The sequence below is a fragment of the Mustelus asterias genome, chromosome 11, assembly GCF_964213995.1.
Source record: "Mustelus asterias chromosome 11, sMusAst1.hap1.1, whole genome shotgun sequence".
Taxonomy (NCBI): Eukaryota; Metazoa; Chordata; class Chondrichthyes; order Carcharhiniformes; family Triakidae; genus Mustelus; species Mustelus asterias.
This window is the reverse complement of record NC_135811.1, coordinates 56380020-56402477: the sequence shown is the minus strand read 5'-3', so window position 1 is coordinate 56402477 and position 22458 is coordinate 56380020. Positions and strand designations below refer to the sequence as shown.

Sequence of the window (22458 nt, the reverse complement as noted above, 5' to 3'; positions counted from 1 at the left end):
ACTATCCAGAATGGAAGTTGTAGCTAGGTTTCAGTCCGAGAGAGACTAATGCTTCTGCATTGTGCTGACAGGTCACTTACAATGCAATTGGTTCTCTTTTTTTGGCTCTATCATCATGGAAATTACCAAAAATTGTTGGGCAACATAGGAACCTCTGTCATGGACTGCAGCTGGCTTGGTTAGACATGCATATGCCTCACTTGTCCAAAAGGACCCCAGTGTCCCTTCTTTCCTCACCCATATCATTCTCCTGCAGCATTCATCGTCTGAGAGATTTGGCACGAAGCCAAAGGGAATTGAGAAAGTCTTTCCCAGACTACTCCTCTTGACACCAGCAGATTTTTTGGGACCTTCTGGATGCTTTTATTGAGACTAATCCTGAAGAGCAAAAGAACTGGGAGTAGGAGCCGACCCTTCAAGCCTTTACTGCCATTCAATATGATCATGGCTGACCTTATGCCTTAAGACCAGTTTCCTGCCCACTAACCATATCCCTTGGTTCCCAGAGAGACCAAAAAAGCTGTCTATCCCAATGTTGAGTATACTATCGATGGAGCATCTACAACTCTCTCGAGTAGAGTATTGCAAAGATTCACAACACTCTGAATGAAGAAATGTTTTCTTATCTCCGTCCTAAATGATCAATTTCTTTTCACGACACTGGATTCCTGTGTTGTAGATTCCCCAGCAAAAGGAAACAACTGCTCAGTGCCCAACCTGTCAAACACATCCCGCAAAGATTTGCAGGTTAGGTTGATTGGCCATGCTAAATTGCTCAGTGTCAGGGGGATTAGTTGGGTAATACGTGGGGTTACAGAGATAGGTCCTGGATAGGATTGTTGCTAGTGCAGGCTCGATGGGCCAAATGGCTTCCTTCTACACTGTAGCGATTCTGTGATTACTATGATATTCTGATTTTCTGTACTGTAAGGTTTCTATGATTTCTATGATTTCTATGATATGATTCTAAAGCAGAGCCACAGACTTCTACACTTTTCATTGCCGAGGGCGTATAAGCATATATTAGAAGCATAACCTGGCGATCTTAATAGTCCAGGACATCAAATTTGATGGCAGCAAAGCCTGAAAGGCCCCGAGGTGGATCAGACCAGAAGAATCGCCCTCATTCTCCCCGACTGAAATTTGGCAGTGTTGTATCATTTAAACTTTGACTTCTCTAGAATGAAGCAAGATTGCCAGAATTACAAATTGTTTGCTTTAAGTTGTTGGAGATGGTGTGGGGGTGTGAGAACCATAGAAGGGGGCCATTTGGCCCATCTTGTCTATGCTGACCCAAAGACACTCAAGTGCCCTTTCTAATCCCATCTTCCTGCACATGGCCCAAAGCCCTGCAAGTTACACCACTTAAGGTGCAGATCCAGATACTTTTTAAATGGTTTAGGATCTCTGTCTCCACCACTAACTCAGGCAGCAAATTCCATCACCCTCTACGTAAAAAAGGTTTTTCTCATTTCCCCTCTAATCCTGCTGCCACTTAAATTGAATCTATGACCCCTGTTATTTGAACTCTCTGCCAAGGGAAACAGTTTTTTCCTGTCTACTCTATCTCAATCCCTCACAATTTTGTATACCTCAATCATGTCACCACTCAATCTTCTCTGTTCCAAGGAAAACAACTTCAACCTCTCCAATATCTCCTCGTAGCCACAATTCTCCAGCCCTGGCAATATTCCAGTAAATCTTCTCTGCACTCTCTCCAGGGCAATTATGTTCTTCCTGTAATGTGTTGACCAGAACTCCACACAATACTCTAGTTGTTGCCTCACCAGTTTCATCATTATATCCCTACTTTTGTATTTTTTACCTGTGCCAATGAAGGACGGCATTCCTTCTTTACAACCTTATCTACTGTACTGTGAGGGAGCTAGACTCTTGATGCCACTGTGTGATTAGCAGAAACGTGTGTGTCTGGGTACAGCTAATCTTACACTGAGGTGGAGCTGTCTAGGAGCACAAAATTCTCCATTTCATAATCTGAGTTTGAGCTGGTGAATGAAGTCTGAGTTAATGATAAGAATGAGAATCGTAATCATTCCTTTCTAATTGGAAATCTGGCCGACTCCACGTCACCCTTTCCCCAGCAAGGTTTTTGAAACTGATGATATGCTTGGAACTAGAATTTCAAATGTATGTATGTACACACAACACAGAGGACTTAGTCATATAACAGATGTCAGGAACCTATTTTGGTTTAGTCATCCATCGCCTGATCCAGATGGAGCATGCCAAGCAGTATTGGATTCAGTTCATCTCTACCAAAACGGCTCAATATCATGGATCATTCTGGAAAAAAAAGTTAACTCTAGCACCCATATTATTTTCTCCTTTACTAATCTCCTCCTTAAAACCTCTCTCTCCTGCCTCCTCACCCCATAGTGTGTCATTATCTTTCCCAGAACTCCATATTTCATTCTCCCTAATGAGCTTTCTGCTCTTGCCACAGCATTGAAATTGTCCCAGATTAAAATCACCAATGACATTCACTGTGACTCTAGACATGTTGCATTTTCCCTCCTCATTCTCCTTAACCTTACCTGCAGTCTTTGACATGGTTAACTTCATCCTTCTCCAATATTTCTCCTCCTTTGTCTAACTTAGTGAGACTGTCCTTACTTATTTACACACTTATCCAGGTACATTAAGTTACAGCACAGCAACAAGCCATTCAACCTTCCTGGTCTATGTTCCATGTAGGCCCCTTCTCGCCATCCATTCATACAAGGTTCAAAATACATGGGGGTGATTGGTGAATTTGCCCCAGAAACACCACCAGTAGCCCTCAATAAAGTAAAGACATGGGTGACAAATTCAGAAAAGGTTGCACATTATGACTCTTTTGTTCCTGGGCAGAACAACCGAGGGCGGAGGAATTGGCAAACAACATGCAGCTTGACTGGAGCAGCAAGCGAACATGGGAGACAGAATTATGAGCAGCTGATCCTCCAATTACAGATCCTGTGCCTCCCATGCTCCTGCAATGGCTGGTACTCTCCTTCCCACTCTTGCTGCTCCTCCAGGGACAAAAGCTATGATTGGAGGAGCAGCAGGGCAGGTGGAGGAGCTGGAGAATTTTTTTCATTAATTTGAGGGACATGGCTGGCCCACATTCATTTATTGCCCATCCCTAGTTGCCCTTGAACTGAGAGGCTTGCGAGGCCATTTCAGAGGGCAGTTGAGAGTCAACCACATTGCTGTCACATGTAGGCCAGACCAGGGAAGGATGGCAGATTTTCTTCCTTAAAGGATATTAGTGAACCAGATGGGTTTTTTCGACAATTGACAATGGTTTCACGGTCATCTGTAGATTCTTAATTCCAGATATTTTTATTGAATTTAAATTCCACTATCTGCTGTGGCGGGATTCGAACCTGGGTCCCCAGAACATTAGCTGAGTTTCTGGATTAAAAGTCCAGTGATAATACCACAGAACAGAATATTCAACAGAATATACAAGATAATATTACTATGTGATTGTGTCATCTAATAAATGATTTAATGAGAATGAAAGAGTAACCCTGAAAATCAAAACGTAACCCTCAATCTCAATAAAGAACCCCCCAAAAGTATTTTGACCTCAGCAATCATACCTGGAGTACCTCCAGCAATGTATCTCTTCATGTCCATTATCTCTGGAATTCTCATGGATTTATTCTTGGTGCTCTTTCCTTCCTCATCCGCATACTGCCCCTCAGTGACATCATCTGAAGACACAGCATCAGGTTCCATAGGTATGTTGTAAATAGCCAGTTCTACTTCACAACCACCTCTCTTGACCCATCTTCTGTCTCTTTGTTGTTAGTTTGCCTCTCCAGGATCCGCTCCTCAATGTGCTATATCTTCCTCCAATAAAACACTGGAAAGACTAAAGCAATTATCTGTGGAACAAAGTCTGTATATTAGCCACTGATTCCATTACCCTCCTCAGTCTCAGGTTGAAGCTAGACTGTTTGAATCTTGGCATCCAATTTTATCCAGAACTGAGCTTCCAATCCCTTATCCTACTTATCACAAAACTACCTAATTCCACCTCAGTAACACTGTCTAACTCTGTCATTGCCTCAGCCAATCTGCTGCCAAAATCTTCATTCATGCTTGTCACTTCCAGACTCGATTGTTTCCATGCTCTTTTGGCTGACCTTCTATCCGCAACACTCCTTAAACTTCAACTCATCTAAAACTGATGGTGTGTTAAAAGGTGAGTAGGAAAACTGTAGATTACAAGACAATATAGATGGGCTGGTCAGATGGGCAGAACAGTGGCATATGGAATTTAACCTTGAAAAGTGTGAGGTGCTGCATTTTAGAGGGGGAGTAACAAGGCAAGGGAATGCACAATGAATGACAGAACACTAGGAAGTACAGAGGATCAGACGTGCATGTCCAAAGATCTCTGAAGGCAGCAGGGCAGGCAGATAATGTGGTTAAGAAGGCATATGGGATACTTGCCTTTATTAGCTGAGGCACAGACTATAAGAGCAGGGTGATTATGATAGAGCTGTATGATATGTTCGCTAGGCCACAGCTAGAATACTGTGTGCAGTTCTGGTTGCCACACTGTAGGAAGTATGTGATTGCACTAGAAAGGGTATGGAGGAGATTCACCAGGTTGTTGCCTGGGCTGGAACGCTTCAGTTATAAAGAGAGACAGGATAGGCTGGGCTAGTTTTCCTTAGAGCAGAGAAGACGGGGCCGGGGGGTTGGGGGGGTGGGGGGGGGGGGGGGGGGGGGAGTGGGAAACCTGATCGTGGTGTACAAAATTATGAGGGACATAGATAGGGTAGATAGGAAGGAACCTTGTCCCTTAGTAGAGGGCATACATTTAAGATAAGGGGCATGAGATTTAGAGGGGATTTGAGAAAGATATTTTTCACCCAGAAGCTGGTGGAAATCTGGGACTCACTGCTTGAAAGGTCCAGGCAGGAACTCTCACAACATTTAAGAAGCATTTAGATGAGTACTTGAAATGCTGTAGCATACAAGGCTATGGACCAAGTGCTGGAAAATAGGATTAGGATAGGTGATTGATGGCCAGCGCAGACACAATGGGCCAAAGGCTGTAAAACTCTATGACTATCTCTTCTGCCTATATCCTAATCTGCACTGGGTACCAGATAGTCATCTCCCTGATGTGCTCACTGACCTTCACTAGTTTCCAGTGATCTGACGTCTTTGAAAATCCCTCCCTCCTTGCCTCACTACCTCTCCCTCCTCCTTTGACGCTCCTCGTATGATGTCAGTTTTTGTTTGATTATGCTTCTATGAGGCACTCTGGGCATATTTTTCACCTTAAGGGTGCTTTATAAATGCAAGCTGTTGTTGTGAATCAGGTTTCACAGGTCAATCAGTAAATAAGGTTACTGATTAAAGGAGCTGGACCATTGTCCGAAGGTCAGATTAGAAGGGCAATGAAGAGGGCTCAGTTGACCTTTTAAAGTTGCACAACTGCATTCATGATGTTAATTATAAACAGATCTTCTGCTGACTTATTCCTGAATAGTGAAGATATTGAGCCTCTCGTTGCTAAAGTTTTTGCAAGAACGAAACAAAATAACACTATTTGAGTGTTGCATTATTTAACTGTGGTCAGTTTGACTCCTGGCTCATGTTGACTCTATTACGTCCTTAACTCTGCTGCATTTATTTTCAAAGTGCAGCATATGTCTAAAAAAAGTTGAAATGAAACAATTAATCTGCAGCCACAATGACACCTGTCATTAAACTGCCACTTGGCTTTCCAACCGCTTAGTCCAACCAAAGAAATTGCAGGATCTCTTATGTGAAGTTTTGTATTTGTAATTAAATATTGCTTTCATCTCTCATGTCGTTATTATAAGCTGATAATTGTTTGAATGATTTTCTTTGTCACTGTAAGTCTGGAAATCACTTCCAACAAAAATTTAAGCAGTCTGCATCGTTGTTGCTGATGGTCAGAAATTGAGCTGCTGGATAATTGCACCCAGATCAAGGACAGTAAATGTGAGACCAGTTGTGCAGCAACGCCGATACAAAACGGCCGATCACCCAATCTTTACTTTTATGAGAATGAGAAGCAGGAGTACAGCGATTTTAAGTATAAAGTCTGACGTGTGGGTTTTTGCAAAAAAGCTGAATGATGTGGTTACCCGCAGGGTCGCCAACTTTTCAGAAGGGCGGCGCAATAGTGTAACCTCAGCTTTAAATAAAAACTGACAGCATCGAACTGTTCTAGATAGAGAGCAAAAAGATTCAACGGGCCGCTTGGTTTCACAGTCAGCAGAGACTAGCTATTGACGTCAGTGGAGGAACTGATGTTGACCAAGACCACATGTGGAGCTTATGTCCTCAGCTTCAAACAGAGGAGAAATGACAGGATGGAACAGACTGCACATAACACAAGATGCTTATCGGGAAGCAAAAAAAGCCTTCTAACATATTTCAGGTCTGTTTTGGGGATGTAAGTGTTTCCTTTGGAAATAGGATGGAATTGACATAAATTGTCCTAACGTGCAGAGCACTTGCATATCGATCCCGCAGTATATTTATAGTTCCGCGTATTTATGTTTCCAGTATATTTATCTCTCGGTGTGTGCTACTGTATTGTTCATGAAGTGTACAGTACAAAGATAATTGAAAAGTAAATTTACAATTGTATGGAAAAGTAAACATGCCGTGTGTTAGTGGCATGAATTATAAACGTATTGAAACGATTATAGGAAGATTTGTCTATATGGACACACGGTCAGAAACCGACAGCATAATCACTAAGACAATCTGGGGCTATGCTAATTTGCCCTTTCCCGACGCAGTTTATTGCACAGTACTATTTCCAGCACCATTCACAATTAACTCATTACGGCTGGATCGCGCGTGGAACTTGTAAAGGTCCAAAGAACGATATTATTCTCCCAGGATCACAAAGTGGACTTGTTCAAGTGAGACAAATTATGATTTAAAAGAAATAAATTTTTGCACGATATCTCCTCTTCTGGAGCCCTGCCGCACACGCTAGGAGCCATCCATCACGTGTGAGGTTAGAGTGAAAGCTATTCAAACCTTCCAAGAGGATGAGCGAGTCTTCTACAAACAGGGAGACTGGGGTCGGGGGGGAGGGGAGACTGGGTTTCGCTTTCCTGAATGCTCTTTATCGAGATTTGAAGTCCTGTTGTCACATCTCCAGCTGGAATCTAACCTGTGAATTAGTATCACTGCCAGCGGTGCACCTACTCCAAGCAGCATTCTCCCAAACACGTGCCTATTTTTTGATACACGAATAATGGTGTCACTAGGTTGCCCGATGTAATTAACAGCTAAAAAAAACTTCAAAGGCCTCACTCAATCGAGTTAGTACAATTAACGCAGCGAATTAATTTAGACATTGTCTAAATTGCCTAAAATAAATTGATAGTTCTAAACCGTAATATTATTATCCATGTCAATTAAACATTCTACACCCTGTTCACTGGTCGCTGGCTGCCAATTTCTTGCATATGCTTGCTTGTACCTGTTCTCTCTCCAAGTCCACCCAGGCAGATAAGAGATAGGCAGCCAGAATGACCCTTCCCACTGGTTGCCCTCATCCTGAATCTTTGAACAGTTATTCTATACCCACACAAAGGTCATTCAACTCGCTTACCTATTCCACCCTAGTGGCCAGAGATAAGAAGTGTAGAGGCTGAAATTCGGCCAATGGAGGAGCAGCCCTACTGGTCCCACCATCTGATTTCTTATTAAAAGGATGACCCTACTTAAGTAATTGGAACAGAATGTTTCAGTACATTGGGACTTCCAATAGTCCAGAATTTCATAGAATGAGATCATACTTTATATATTATTTGTTTGTACTTTCATTTTGAAAATTCTAACTTTTCATTTGGTGCTAAAAAAGACAAAAACATGCAAACTCATGAATGAGCCTAAGCTTTTGGCGCTGAAAAATGCCCAGTCTACCTCAGATTACCCTGGAACAGCAAAGTATCTGAAACATTAGAGCACCAGGTGAAACCAGCTGTTTCACGCTGCTACTATGCAGTAGCAATGTGAGTGGTATTCCCCACTAACACAATGCTGCCATCGAGCCAAAAAGACATTCTGCTTGTCATACAAATGAATAATGTGGTATTTGAATTTCAGTGCCAGTGTGATGCTGGGGGGGGGGGAGGCCATGCATCCCAAAGATTGGCGGATGGTATCAAACAGCATGTCCCTGCTGCTGTTTACAATGGGCCAAGTACAGAGCGTACTCAACCAGTTCATGCTTGCAGAATGCAAAACCATGAGCAACACTAGATCTGCTTCTGTAGTTGGACAACATTTGCTAAATAATCCTCAGTGTGCTAAAAAATTACACCGGCAATCAGTTTAAGATTGTTAGTCGGGCTTGCAGTATGGTACATTTGCATGTATTGGAGGCTACATAGATTAATATACAGGGCCCTGTTCTTTGCAGACAGAAAGAACATAGACAACATTGTGCCTATTTCAGGTAAACAAAATAAGTGATAGTCATTTGCTGGTTCATTCCTTGGGGAATTGCCTTGACCAATCAGAGTCAAGCTGCCTGGTTTAAATTTCAAATAATGCTTAGCAGTTAACTGTCAGTCACTATCAACTGTTGCATTCTCCATGGCAACGCCTTTACTAATCAGAGGCTGTTTGCCAACCAATCAGCACTCTCTTCTCATGCAGTATAAAGTTATTGTTTCCCCTGACATTGATATTCCTGTAATTGTTCCGATGAGTGCAAGCTGAAAGGTTTTAACAATATGTCTTTTTTCAGCAATATTCTATTTTTTGTGAATGCTTTGGGTATTTTTTTCTGTGGTTTACACTGGTACTTGCATTGACGGAGGAAGCAACTTGGAGTTTCACTGTTCTGTGCCATATTTCTCTGGTCAGGAGAAAGTAGAGCGCTTGTGCTTTCTGATTTATAATTGCGTGCAGAATTTTCCCTTCTATGTCTGACATGTCTTAACAGTGGAAGAGAGCTGAGAGAGGCAGTCAAATATTCCTGTCTCACCAATAGAGTTCTAACAATTCATGTTAGAATTAGTTGATCTGACAGATTTGCATGGTTTATAAATACTGAATTGGTGCAATGGGAAACTTGCATTGACTTGCAAAATGCATAGAATAACTGACCCATAAATATACAGCAAGGTTAATAGTATTCCACTGACTCCACCATTATGTGCATTTATAATTTAATCTCCCTTCCTTCAAATTTGGCAATTATCAAAATACTTCAAAGAAGAACAGGAAATTTGGGGAGAAATGACAAGTAACTGAAGACGCTACTGAAAAGCTTTGAGGGAGCTTCTGCAGATTGGGAAAAAAATGTCAAGGAAGGTTGAGGAAGAGAATTCCAGTGTGCTGGGGCATAGTGGCTCAAGGATTTATGAATAGACTAGAAGTTGGGGTACAGAGGGTGCAGAATAGATTAGAGACGGAATTGTGGGTGTATGCTAGGTCTAGATCTGGAAAAGTTAAAAGTATGTTAAAGTAAGTTAAAGTATGTAGGTCAAAGCTATGGAGGGATCTAAAATCTGTTTAGGTTTTCAAAGTTGATGCAATGGAGAGTGGTGAGACAATGGACATCAGTGAGTGCAGGGGTAATTAATGTTTGGCTGTAGTATATGTGTAGCAGAGTTCTGGATGAATTATTTCTCTACTTTGGAATTTCCTGCCCATCTTCTCTTCCCCTCCAATCTTCTCTTATACCCACTTTGGATCACTCATCTTAACCTGTATTTTCATGGCTCAGCATTAAGGGCATTATATAAATATAAGTTATTGTGAATATAGGATGGATATTGGGAGGAAAACATGTGAGAAATCAGGAGAACCCACTTCCCATAAGTTCTCTCCTGATCTTTTGCTTGGTGTCCTTCAATCTGCTTTAAAGTGAATTGGGAAATTTGCTATGTAAGAGATGCAATGACGTGCGGATGAAGCTTTCAGTAGCAGTGAAGTTGAATAGAGAAACATGCAGGTAAAATAACATGGGTGGAAGCAGATAAAGTTTTTTAAAAAAGTTTATTTATTAGTGTTGCAAGTGGGCTTACATTAACGCTGCAATAAAGTTACTGTGAAAGTCCCTGTTCGGGTACACTGAGGGAGAATTTAGCATGGCAAATGCACCAAACCAGCACGTCTTTCAGACTGTGGGAGGAAACCGCAGCACCCGGAGGAAACCCACGCATATACTGGGAGAATGTCCAGACTCCGCACAGACAGTCACCCAGGCCAGGAATGAAACCCGGGTCCCTGGCACTGTGAGGCAGCAGTGCTAACCACTGTGATGGTCTTGATGATGGACTCAAGATGAAGCTCAATTCAGGGTTGAATCAGATTCCAAGGTAGCTTCTGGCCACTTGTACACCCCTGAATCTCTTTATTCTACTACTAGTGATTATGCTTTCAGCCATCAAGGTCCTAAATCTGGAATTCCCACCCTAAACCTATCTTTTTACTTCTCTCTCCTTTGAGTGGCTCCCTAAAACATCTTTCAACAAGCTTTTGGACATTTGTTCAAATATCGGGTGAAATTTTCCCATCCTGCCCACCACTGGAATCATAGAGGGCAGGACAGAAAACTTGGCAGACCATTTAAAGGCAGATTGACCTCGGGCGGGAATTTCTGGTCTTGGGGCATGTGTGGATGGAAAATCCTGCCCAATGCTTTGCATTGCTAAGTGTCAATTTTTAAAAAACTCATTTATGTGATGTGGGCATTGCTGACTAGGCCAGCATTTATTGCCCACCCCTAGCTTATCTTGAAAAGGTGGTGGTGAGCTGCCTTCTTGAACCGTGGAAGACCTGACACCCACAGTGCTGTAAGGGAGGGAAATCCAGGATTTTAACGATAGTGAAGGAACATCAATATACTTCCAAGTCAAGATACTGAGTGATTGGAGGAGTACCTCCAGGTGTCTGCTGTCCTTGTCCTTCTAGATGGTAGTACTTGTGGGTTTTAAAAATGCTTCCTAAGGAGCCTTGGTGAGTTCCTGTATTGCATCTGGTTGATGGTACACACTGCTGCCACTCTTTGTTGGTGGTGGAGGGATTGAATGTTTGTGGAAGGGATAGCAGTGAAGTGGGCTGCTTTGTCCTGGATGGTCTTGAGCTTCTTGAATGTTGTTGGAACTGCACCCATCCAGGCAAATGAAAAGTATTCAATCGCTCTCCTGACTTGCGCTGTGTGGATGGTGGACAGGCTTTGTGGAGTCAGGAGGTGAATTACTTGCCACAGGATTTCTAGCCTTTGACCTGCTCTTGTAGCCACGGTATTTATATGGCTGGTCCAGTTCAGTTTCTGGTCAATGGTAATTCCCAGGATATTGATAGTGGGGGATTCAGTGATAGTAATGCCATTGAATGTTAAGGGACAATAGTTAGGTTCTCTCTTGCTGGAGATGGTCATTGCCTGGCACTATGGCTTAAATCTTACATGCTACCTTCAGCCCAAGCCTATATATTGTCCAGGACTTGCTGCATTTAGACACGAACTACTTCAGAATCTGAGGAATTGTAAATGGTGCTGAACATTGTGCAGTCCTCAGCAAACATCCCCACTTCTGACTTAATGATGGAAGGGAAGTCATTGATGAAGCAGCTGAAGATGGTTGGGCTAGGGTGTTGATCCAGAAAGAACTCTTCCAATGTAGAGAATAAAAATATAACAAAACTTACTCCAACTTATAAATTAAAGGTTTAATAAAGAAACTTCATTACTCCAAACTTGAGGCCTCACCCTGGGCCATTCCAAGTTCCCCACAATTCCCAACATGTTCTAATTTGTACTGAGTCAGCTGATCATCACATCATTCTGTCATTGGTTACATGGCTTTCTGGGTCAGCTGACCCTTACAGCTTGTTACCATTAGTCACATTACAACAGATCCAATGTTATCACCAGTTACATTCTAACAGAGGGTACTACATTGAGGAACTCCTGCAGTGATGTCCTGGAGCTGAGATAATTGTTTTCCAATGACTACAACCATCTTCCTTTATGCAAGGTATAGTTCCAATCATCGGAGGTTTTCCCCTGATTCCCATTGACACAAGTTTTGCTAGGGCTCCTTGATGCTACACTTGGTGAAATGCTGCCTTGATATCAGGGCTGTCACTCTCACCTCGTCTTTGGAGGTCAGCTCTTTTGTCCATGTTTGAACCAAAACTGTAATGAGGTCAGGCGCTGAGTGAACCTGGCGGAACCCAAACTGAGCATCCGTGAGCAGATTATTGCTGAGTAAGTGTTGCTTGATGGTACTGTTGACCACCCCTTCCATCACTTTATTGATGAACAAGAGTAGACATATGACGGTAATTGGCTGGGTTGGATTTGTCATGTTTCTTGCGTGCAGCACATGCTTAGCCAATTTTCCACATTGTCGAGTAGATGCCAGTGTTGTAGCTGAACGGAAACAGCTTGGTTAGGGGCACAGCAAGTTTTAGAGTACAAGTCTTCAGTACTATTGCCAGAATATTGTCAGAATCCATAGTCTTTGCAGTATCCAGTGCCATCAGCTGTTTGTAGATATCAAGTGGAGTGAATTGAATTGGCTGAAGACTGGCGTCTGTGATGCCTAGGTCCTCAGGATGAGGCCAAGATGGATCATCCATTCGGCACTTCTGGCTGAAAATCGTTGCAAAAGCTTTATCTTTTGCACTGATGTGCTGGGCTCCTCCACCATTTGAGGATGAGGATATTTGTGGAGCCTCCTCCTCCAGTGAGTTGTTGAATTGTCTACCACATTCACGGCCGTATGTGGCAGACCTGCAGTTCTTAGATCTGATCCAATGATTGTGGAATTGCATAGCTCTGTCTATTACTTGCTGTGTATGCTGTACGGCATGCAAGTCGTCCTGTGTTGTCGTCCTATGTGTTTGATAAAGCTCCTACAAAGTGTTTTGTGAGCTGCTTACCATTTTAAAGGCACTAAATAAAAGCTGTTGTTGCTGACCATTGTCAGGTTAACTCCGAACAAGCAATCAGCAGTCAGGCTTGGAAGCACACGTGTCTCCTAGGCTCTGAACAGGGCATTTGCCTATTGTCAAAAATGCTAAATATTTGTCTATACTGCATGAGTAATTTGAGTTTGTTGTGTTGATTCCACCAGCGATTTTTACTAGGATATCTGCCTTGGGCGTAGTTCCATAAAATCTTTCAGACGAGTGGTGGCCATCAATCATGACATTTTCAAAGAATCGTGACATGGCAATATATTGGTTTTATTAGGTCTGGATGTGTTTAGTTTCAAACAATGTAACCTCAGTACATTATTTTAACTGGCATTAAAATGCAAAATCAGTTCCATCTGTTTATATTTGATACGTCTCCGTTCAATTCATTGATAGAAAGGATTGCCATTCCCCAGAATAGGCACAGATTGCTGGGTCTTTTCACTGGAAAATAGTAGTCTTTGGAAAGATTTGATTAAGGTCTTTAAAATAATAGATAAAATAGAGCCTTTCACAACCTCAGGACATTCCAAAGCTTTTTACAACTAATGACATGCTTTTGTTGAAGTGTTGCCATTGTTGTAATGTTGGAAAGGCAGGATAGGATTTGCACACAGCAAAGTTCCACTGAGACATATGACCAAATACATGTCTTTTAGAAATGTTGGTTGATGGATAAATGTTGACCAAGGCACCAAGAACATAAGGATTCAAGAAATAGAAGGAGGCCTTTTTGCCCCTTGAGCCTGCTCAGTCATTCTATAAAATCATGGCTGACCTTGATTGAGGCTTTAACTCCATTTTCCTTCCTAACACCAATACTTTTTGATTCCCTTGTCAATCAAGAATCTATCTAACTCTAAGCCTTTAAAATATTCAATGTTCACTTGACCATTCTCTGGGGGCAGAGTTTCACAGACTCACTGCCCTCTGAGAACAAAGTTCTCCTAATCTCCGTCTTTAATAGGAGACCCCTTATTTTTAAACTGAGTCTCCTTGTTCTGGTTTCTTCCACAAGGGGAAACATCATTTCAGCATCCACCCTGTCAAGTCTCCTCAGGATCTTACATGTTTCATCATATCTAATATGCTCCTCCATGGATACCATAAGGGTTGTTCTGACACAAGGCCTCAGTTTAATGTCTCATTCAAATTAGGCACCACAACAGTGCAGTGCTCCCTTCCTATTGCACCAGAGTGTCAGCCCTGGAACATGTGCTCAAATCTCTGGAGTGTGACTTGAACCAATAATCTTCCAGACTATTAATGCTTGAATGATTAACAAGAAATGACTTGATCTGGGAATATTTTTCTTTTTTCAGAATGAACCAAAAGGAGAGATGAGATATTGAATAAATTAGTAATGACAATGAATCAGAATTATTCCACACAGCAAACATTATAGCTGTTTAACAGAAGAGCAGGTATAAGTATTTGCAGGGAAACAGATTGGTCAGCTGTAGGGACATGTGGGAACAGTGTTCATCCCACATGTTTTTTGTGAACACAAGAGAATTAAGAGGAGGGGTGAATCAGGTCACTACTCAAATATTTAAGTAGTTTATAAATAAAATATATATATGCAGCCTGGAGAATAGTTGATTAGACTGTGTCACTTAATCTTTGTGAACCTGTACAGTTTGATAAAATATGTTTGCATCCTCTGGCCCATTTTAATGACACTGCCATTTGATAATTGCATTAAGATTTAATTTTTGCCCTGGGATGCTAATAGTTTTTTTTTGGTCTGGAATTATTTCCTGTAACTAGAGGCAGATGCCGTGTCTTTTGCGAAGTAAATTTAAAACGGGAAGAAATCCCTTTAGCAAAAAACAACTGTTCTTTAAAGGTGGTGGTAACAAAATGAAAGGAGTAACAATTAGTGGGCGGGCTGTGATACATGAAACCTTTACTCGTCTTTCATTCCAGTCGAGCAAACTGTAAGACTTAACTGAGGAAGCACTAATCTTTTAATGCCTGTGGGTGACAGACGTGCTTCAAAGAGTCCAGTCTATGGCTGCAGACAGAACTTTGCGTCTTAATGAAACTTGACAGTTACAGCGTTTAGTGATAAGAGTGTCTGCTATATTGGCATCACAAGTGAAAAAGTGGGTCAGCGACAGCACAGAAGGGACAATAGCTTTGCCACTGTTTACTGGAATGTAGCTGTATGCTTCTTGCATTCGCATTGTTCCCCACTTGACATTTGTTTTCTCCTGTGCTCTGGATGTTGCTCAATTGCCCTTGGGAGCGCTGATCAGCCAAGGAGCGCCCAATTTTCAAATTCCTTTCCAAATTAGCACAGACTGATGATAAATGTCATAAATGATAAACACCGAGTAAAACGACAAACCACACGCAACATCTCTATGAATGATCTATGTGGAGCAAGTCACTACTTTATCCAAAAATAACTGGACCCAAACAAAAGTGGGAAGTATCTATGGAATTTGACTTTTAAAAGTTCTAAGTGCACCATTTAAAAATAAAGTTTTAGTGCGCCAGACAAGGTTCCTTCTGCATTTCAGGACAAGCAATAGAAGCACAAATTTCTCCTGATTTATACACTTGCATTTGTGCATGTTTATTTGAGTTCATAGAATAATAGAATCATACAGAGGAGAAGGAGGCCATTTGGCCCATCGAGTCAGTACCAATCACAATTCCACCCAGACCCTATTCCCATAACCCCATATATTTACCCTAGCTAGTCCCCCAACACTAAGGATAGTTTAGCTTGGCCAATCAACCTAACTCACACATCGTTGGATTTGATTTATTATTGTCAGATGCATTAGTACACAGTATTGTTTCTTGTGCGCTATACAGCCAAAACATAGCGTTCATAGAGCACATATGGGTAGCACAGTGGTTAGCACTGCTGCCTCACAACGCCAGGGACCCAGGTTTGATTCTCGGCTTGGGTCACTGTCTGTGTGGCGTTTGTAAGTTCTCCCCGTGTCTGCGCGGGTTTCATCCGGCTGCTCTGGTTTCCTCCCACAGTCCAAAAGACGTGCTGGTTAGGTGCATTGGCCATGCTAAATTCTCCCTCACTGTACCCGAACAGGCACCCAGTGAGGCGGCTAGGGGATTTTCACAGGAACTTCATTGCAGTGTTAATATGAACCTACTTGTGACACTGATAAATACACTTTAACTTTAAAAGCATAGGGGAGAAGGAAATTGTTAGACCCTCATGGATGGTTAATGATGCTGCACAGGGATGTCCAGATACTATTCAGAGAAGCAGCATATTTTGCCTGCCATGACATCGTACAAGTCCTACCGATTAAAATGCATTTTACAGTAGGCAGTGCGATAGGGAGGGGGAGGGGTGCACTGTTCAGCACCAGTTGTTGTGAACCCAAAAGAAAGGACGGGTTCCCTTGCCTGTCGCCAGTGAGGCAGTCACATTCACCGCCACTCAACAAGCCATTGAGCAGAGCCGCGGCGCGCACGCTTTTCATGAATGGAGCTGGGTGGCGGGCGGGCGCTCACGTCACAGAGAGTCGCGCGCCAGCTCGCGCTTGGGGCGGGGTGACGGCACAGGCCGCGTGCGCCGCCTCGCGCGGGAACGGGCTGTCCCACCAGCCCCGCGCCCCTCCCCCTCCCCAACCGTCACAGAGCCGGCCCACGGCGGCTGCTGCTGCTGTCAACCTCGTCCACCTCTCACTCTGGCAGCGGCTGAGGGGTGGGTGGGTGGGAGGGAGGAGAGCAACGAGCCGAGCGGGCGGAATGAACCGAGAACACTGAGCGGGACAGCACCTCCACCCACCCCTCCCTCATTACCTTTGTTGTGGGTCAGAAGGGTGTGTGAAGAGAAGGAGGCGTCGCGGACTCTTTTGTGAAGAGACGACGGTAAGAGGGGGGGAAAACCGCCGGGAGTAGTTTACTCAGCTTCGTTTGGGGAGGGGGGTGGTTGGGGGGGGGGGGGGGGTTTATTGTTGAAAAGAACCGAAAAAAAAACAATGGTGGAAAGTTTGCGCTGTCGCTCGGAAGTAAGTGAGCGAGCCTCCTCCGCCCGGGTAAACTTGTTGCTCTACGGGGTTCCAGGGTCTGTGCTTCAGGGGTCCCCCACCCTGGGAAGGGGGGCAACGCCAGCCGCGCGCGCTCTGTTGTGCGTTACTGTGGTAACCAGCGCCGGGCAGCGGTCCTTGCAAACAGGGCTGCTTACAACGCTGGACCACAGCTGGAGCTGGATGCAGGGAGAGATGGAGGGATGCAGAGATGGGACATTCAGGGAGAGATGGAGGGATGCAGAGATGGCACATTGGAAACACTGCTCCATCCTCACCCCCGCCGAAACCTGGCTATGCCTTCCCCGGGTTGTGACTGAAAGATCGCGATCGGCCACTTTTGAGTTGACGAGATGCCCAAGGCAGTTTCGATAAGACGCAAATAGCTCATTATGTTTGAAAATCTGAAATTTAAAAAAAAAAGTCTTTAAAACCTCGGGTTTGTTCACAGACACGGGAAAATTTAAGTCCGTTCAGATCCGCCACTTGTTAAACTTTTCAACTGACTTTTAAAAAAATATTTTTTTCCAGGAATAACATTTTCTCAACTCTGTAATAACTTGTTAATGCTGTGAAACTAGAGTTATTTAAAACACTTTTTATCTTTTAATGTAACTTCTCTCTGCTAAATAATCAGCTCAAAATATCTGGATAACATTTGATGGTATCCCCTTGAGGAAGTTTTTATTCATTTACAGGATGTGGCTGTCACTGGCTAGGCCTGCATTTATTTTTGTTTTGCAAAAATATACTTTATTTATAAAATATCTGAGAACATTTCAAAATGGTCACCCCACACACTGCAATAATATTCAGGTTCTCTACATACATCGAGTTACACTCTTGAAGTGTTTCAATACAGTCAAAGAAACATTACAGACATTTCATGGGGGTCGATTTATCTCAGTTGGCTAAACAGCTGGTTAGTAATGCAAAGCAACGCCAACAGCATGGGTTCAATTCCCATACTGGCTGAGGTTATCCAACCTTGCCCTTCACCTGTAGTGTGGTGACCCTTTGGTTAAATTACCACCAGTCAGCGCTCTCCCTCAAAGGGGAGAGCAACCTGTGGTGATCTGGGACAATGGCAACTTTACCTTCATAGATATTTCAAAATGGTCCTTGCAAATGGTGCAACAGCATTTAAAAATTGTCTATGTAGAAAAAAGTTGCACTGCGAAGTGTGATACATGTAATGTTCACGATATACATTCAATGAGTTGTACAGCCCAAGGGGGTTCTGCCCCCCTCATTTCACTGTGGCTGAAAGGTCTTAGACAGTCCCCTTTGCGCCTCTGCAGCAGCTGCTCTAAGCTTCGGTGTGTGTCTCTCAGTCTTGGGCTTTGGAATGTGCACTTGGTTGGGGAGAACTCCTTGTACTGGAAGACCAACAAATTTTGGGCAGACCAAAGAGTGTCTTTCACCAAGTTGTTGACCCTCCAGCAACAGTTAATGTTTGCCTTGGAGTGCGTCTCTGGGAACAGCCCGTAGAGCACAGAGTCATGGAGCTGCTCGGGATGAACCTTGACAAAAACTGCCTCGTCTCTCCAGACTTTTGCAAAGGCACATTCCACATGGAGATGGACAACAGTCTCTTCCCCGCCACAGTCACCTCAAGGGCAATGTGGGGTGAGACTATAGTCTTGTAGGGAGAGTCTGACTGGGAGGTCCTTTCTTACCACCAGCTAAGCTAGGTCTTGGTGCTTGTTTGAAAGTTTAGATGTAGAGGCATTCTGCCAGTTTACTTTGACAGTCTGCTCAGGGAACCATCCGAGAGTCTGTCTGCCATCTCCTTTTTGCTTAGGGCCTCCAGGACATTCCATGCAGACTATTGTCTGATGGACTTGTTGTCAAAGAGTTTTTTTTGCATAAATCGTTCCACGAAAGACAGGTACAACATGGTCCAACTACTTAGAGCGTCCTGCAGCAGCATAGACAGCCTCATCCTTCACAAGACTGGGGAAAGGTAGAACCTCACCACGTAGTGACACTAGGCTAGCATTTATTGTCCATCCCTAGTTGGCCTTGAGAAATGGTGGTGAGCTGCTGCCTTGAACCTCTACAGTGCCTGTTAGTACTAATGCAGAATAAAGCCAAAGTCGATGGACGCAAGCCTACAAGGCAGTGTTTACAAAGAAAACATGTTGCAAAACAAATCAAATACTTAAGATGGCAAACTTATTGTTGAAACAGGAAGGCTGAGTAGATGCTTTAGGTCAGTCAGTGAGTACCTAAAGTTGAATCTGTTGAGAGAGTTTAGATTTTAATCTCTCTGACTATTTGTAGAAATGTAAAGTTCAAATCAACTTTGCTGTAATAGACATGCAAGTATGATGGTGATAGTCAAAGCATAGTTTTATTTTAGAAGTGTTGAGATTAAATATTAGAATTGTTGAGATTAAATATTTAATCTTGACATTACTGTGGGATGATTGGTGTGAATGTTCAGCATATCTGAAATTGCTCCTATTTTAGCATGGCACTGAGCCATTTGTTTTAAATGGGTTAATAATGGCCTCAATGGCTGAGAATGGGGTTTCGGGAGAACATTTTGCACCCAATGCCTTGCAGCATAATTTAAAGGTTACTGCTTTTGTATAGAATCATAAAACATTTACAGCATAAAAGGAAGCCATTCTGCCTATTATGTCTATGCTGGCTCTCTGCAAGAGCGACTTGCCTAATTCCACTCCCAGACCTGTAACCCTGCAAGTATTTTTCTTCTTTGGGTGCTTATCATGTTTTTTCTTGGTGTGGAATCTATACAGCAAATGCCAGAAGTTGAAACACAAGATCCAAACTTTGGTTCCTTTTAAAGTTTTTGCAGTTTATGGTTTGATATAGGCTAGCACTTGGAAAGTAAGAGGCTGATGGAAAATCACAAAGTCAAACAATCACTAATGTTCATGAGAAGCAAAACAAGGGATTACCGTTGGCACCGAGTGTGACACCTGTGCTGTTGGTGGGTTATTGAGCAAGAAACTAGGGACTGCTGTTTACCTTTGCTTTTTTGTCAGCTCACTCTTCAAGGGAAATGTTTTCTGTGCAATTCAATAGGAAAGGTTTCCATTAGGGTAATTAGTTGTTACGGCCAACGGTAATGGTTACAGTTGAAAGCAATCAAGTACTAATCCATTGTCAGTCTTCATAATTGGTATTTCTGCTGAGGCTGTGGTCATCTTATTTGACTGATTACAGAAAGGTGAGCTCAAATCTATCTACACTTTTATTGAATATAATGGGATTTGGATTCAGTGCTCCACTAACACCGCAACTACTGAAGCAATACGAGTAGGGAATGGCTATTTGTTGTCAGCTGTAACAGAGTGCATGGAACCAGGTGTAATTACTTGAGAATGAAAGCCTTGATCAATCAAGGCTGTGGCTAAACAAGAAGTTGTCATCTCGGGAGGAATTCGAGAAAGATGTAATATCAAATAGGGCTGCTAATTACTGTTAACGTTATTATGGCTGTCATTGCTTGTGTCTGTCAGCACAAAAGATATCTGCAGCATGACCAGTTTGATGTCCACAGAACGTTCGGCGCATAATATATGCATTATTCAGCATGGCCACCAACTTCACTATCATCGCTATCCAATAGCAGCAGGCTAATGGGACAAATGTTTTTCTTACAAATCTTTCTCTAGCTTATGATAGTAAGCTGCAGCCATATTGTCATTGAACTAAATCATTTTATTCTGTGATTGGAGCTAGTGTAAAATTGCTAACATGTCATGCAGCAGGTCCTCAAAACCTTTCTTATTTAAAAGGAAGCGAAGGGTGGAAGCCTGGTTTTTGGGAGACTAAGACTAGTTTCTGCAGCTATGGCCTATAAGACTTTAATATCTACCATGGACAGAAACAGTGTGTAGGTAAAATAAGGGTCATGTTACAAGAGAATGACTATTGAGTATGCTGATGGAACTTTTGCTGGTGTTTTGACCGAGCAGGAATACCTCAGTACAATCTCCCAGGGTCCTGAATCATTTATCTGTTTTTCCACAACAGGGGAGGCAATGGTGAGGTGATATCATCACTGGACTAGTGATCCAGAGACTTGGGATTATCCTCCGGGGACCCCGGTTCAAGTCCTACCACGGCAGATGATGAAATTTGAATTCAGCAAAGATCTGGAATTAAGATTGTAAAAGCTCATTAAAACTAATATTGTTAAGGGAAAGCATCAAATGGTCTCGCAAGCCACAGTTCAAGGGAAATTCAGGATCAAGAACCAGCAACAGTTCAAGTCATTAATAAATATTTCTTTAAAGCCTGAATCCATAATCACCATATAAATTTCCCACCTACAGTATCCTGTGCAAGTCTTCAAACACCATTAAATTCTATCTTTTGTTGGGCACCTACATTATTTTAACCAATGATGCACAAATATTCAGCATGATGTTCAAGTCTATTGTTGCTGTTTTCATTATGTGCTAATAGAGTTAGCAAGATTTCCAATCATGCTTCCCTGTTCTGCTAGTGCTTGTTTTAGATAGATCACTTAACCTTCTTGTAGAAATTCCTGACTTTTGCAGGCAATATTGTGATGAGGATCTACTTTGCTCTACTCACCATCTTGAGTAAGGTGCAGATTAGTGGGATAATATCTTGGTTACTGGAGGGTGCTGTGTTATAGAACTTAATGGATTACAAGATTTAAGGGATACTAATTCTAATTGAGGATTTGTTTTGATGTCCAGTGGTTGCCTGTGCCAGCTGGAATTGGTCTTCTGGGACTTGTGTAGTGAAGAAGTGACAGTTGCTTTGACATTTCCTTCAGTGATGGGGAAGTTTCAGTGCAGGTGAAGTGTCAGTGCAGGTGAAGTGTCCCAACTATAAGAATGCAACAGAAGGCCCTTGAATGGGATCCAGCACCTATAATTTTTGGGGGTGGGGTGCTGGATGTTGGAGCAAGCAAATAAATCAGTTGCTGGGTGGAACTTCTGTGGCCTAAGACAATCTGCCACCAAAAATGCTTGACATGAAGAATGGCCAAAACATCTCTTAATGGCCAGTGTCAAGCAGTTTGTGATAAGTAAGACTGATATGCAGCAGTTACAGGTCCACAACATGTGCCTGACACAACACAAGCTGTTTGAAGGTAGATGCGCATCATTTAGCCAGTGAAGAAGTTGGGAGACTTCGGATAACAGCTGCTAAAAAAAGGCCATGTTTTTGAGAATCCCTGCATTGGATTGGGCTCCTGACATCATGATGCCAGGATACAATTTTATAAATGACATATGGCAAGCTGTATGGCAACACTGCTTATGTTTTGAATATGAGCAATTAACAGGCAATTGAAATGATTAGGAAGCCAATGGAACCCTCTTGTACGGGCACTTCTGAATTTTTAGTTAGGCATACCGGGGACATGGAGGATTAGAGCATCAGCATCTTTTAAAGGGCAGCAAAGAGGCAGCAGTTGGTGTTGCTACACTTTGACAGCCTGCAGTGAAGCTTTTCCCTTTGT

General features: G+C 42.7%; 1 protein-coding gene across 3 annotated transcripts in view; it reads left to right on the top strand.

Annotated features, from left to right (window-relative positions):
• The first annotated feature begins 6245 nt into the window (after window positions 1–6245).
• Window positions 6246–22458, top strand: part of rhobtb1 (Rho related BTB domain containing 1) — a 95319-nt gene continuing 79106 nt past the window's right edge. For 2 of the 3 annotated variants that reach the window (XM_078223624.1, XM_078223622.1), the window contains exon 1: window positions 6246–6439. The gene's annotated coding sequence lies outside the window, so the exon portion shown is untranslated. Of the gene's footprint in view, window positions 6440–16488; window positions 16822–22458 lie in introns of those variants that run through there. The other variant, XM_078223623.1, reaches the window with a different exon arrangement.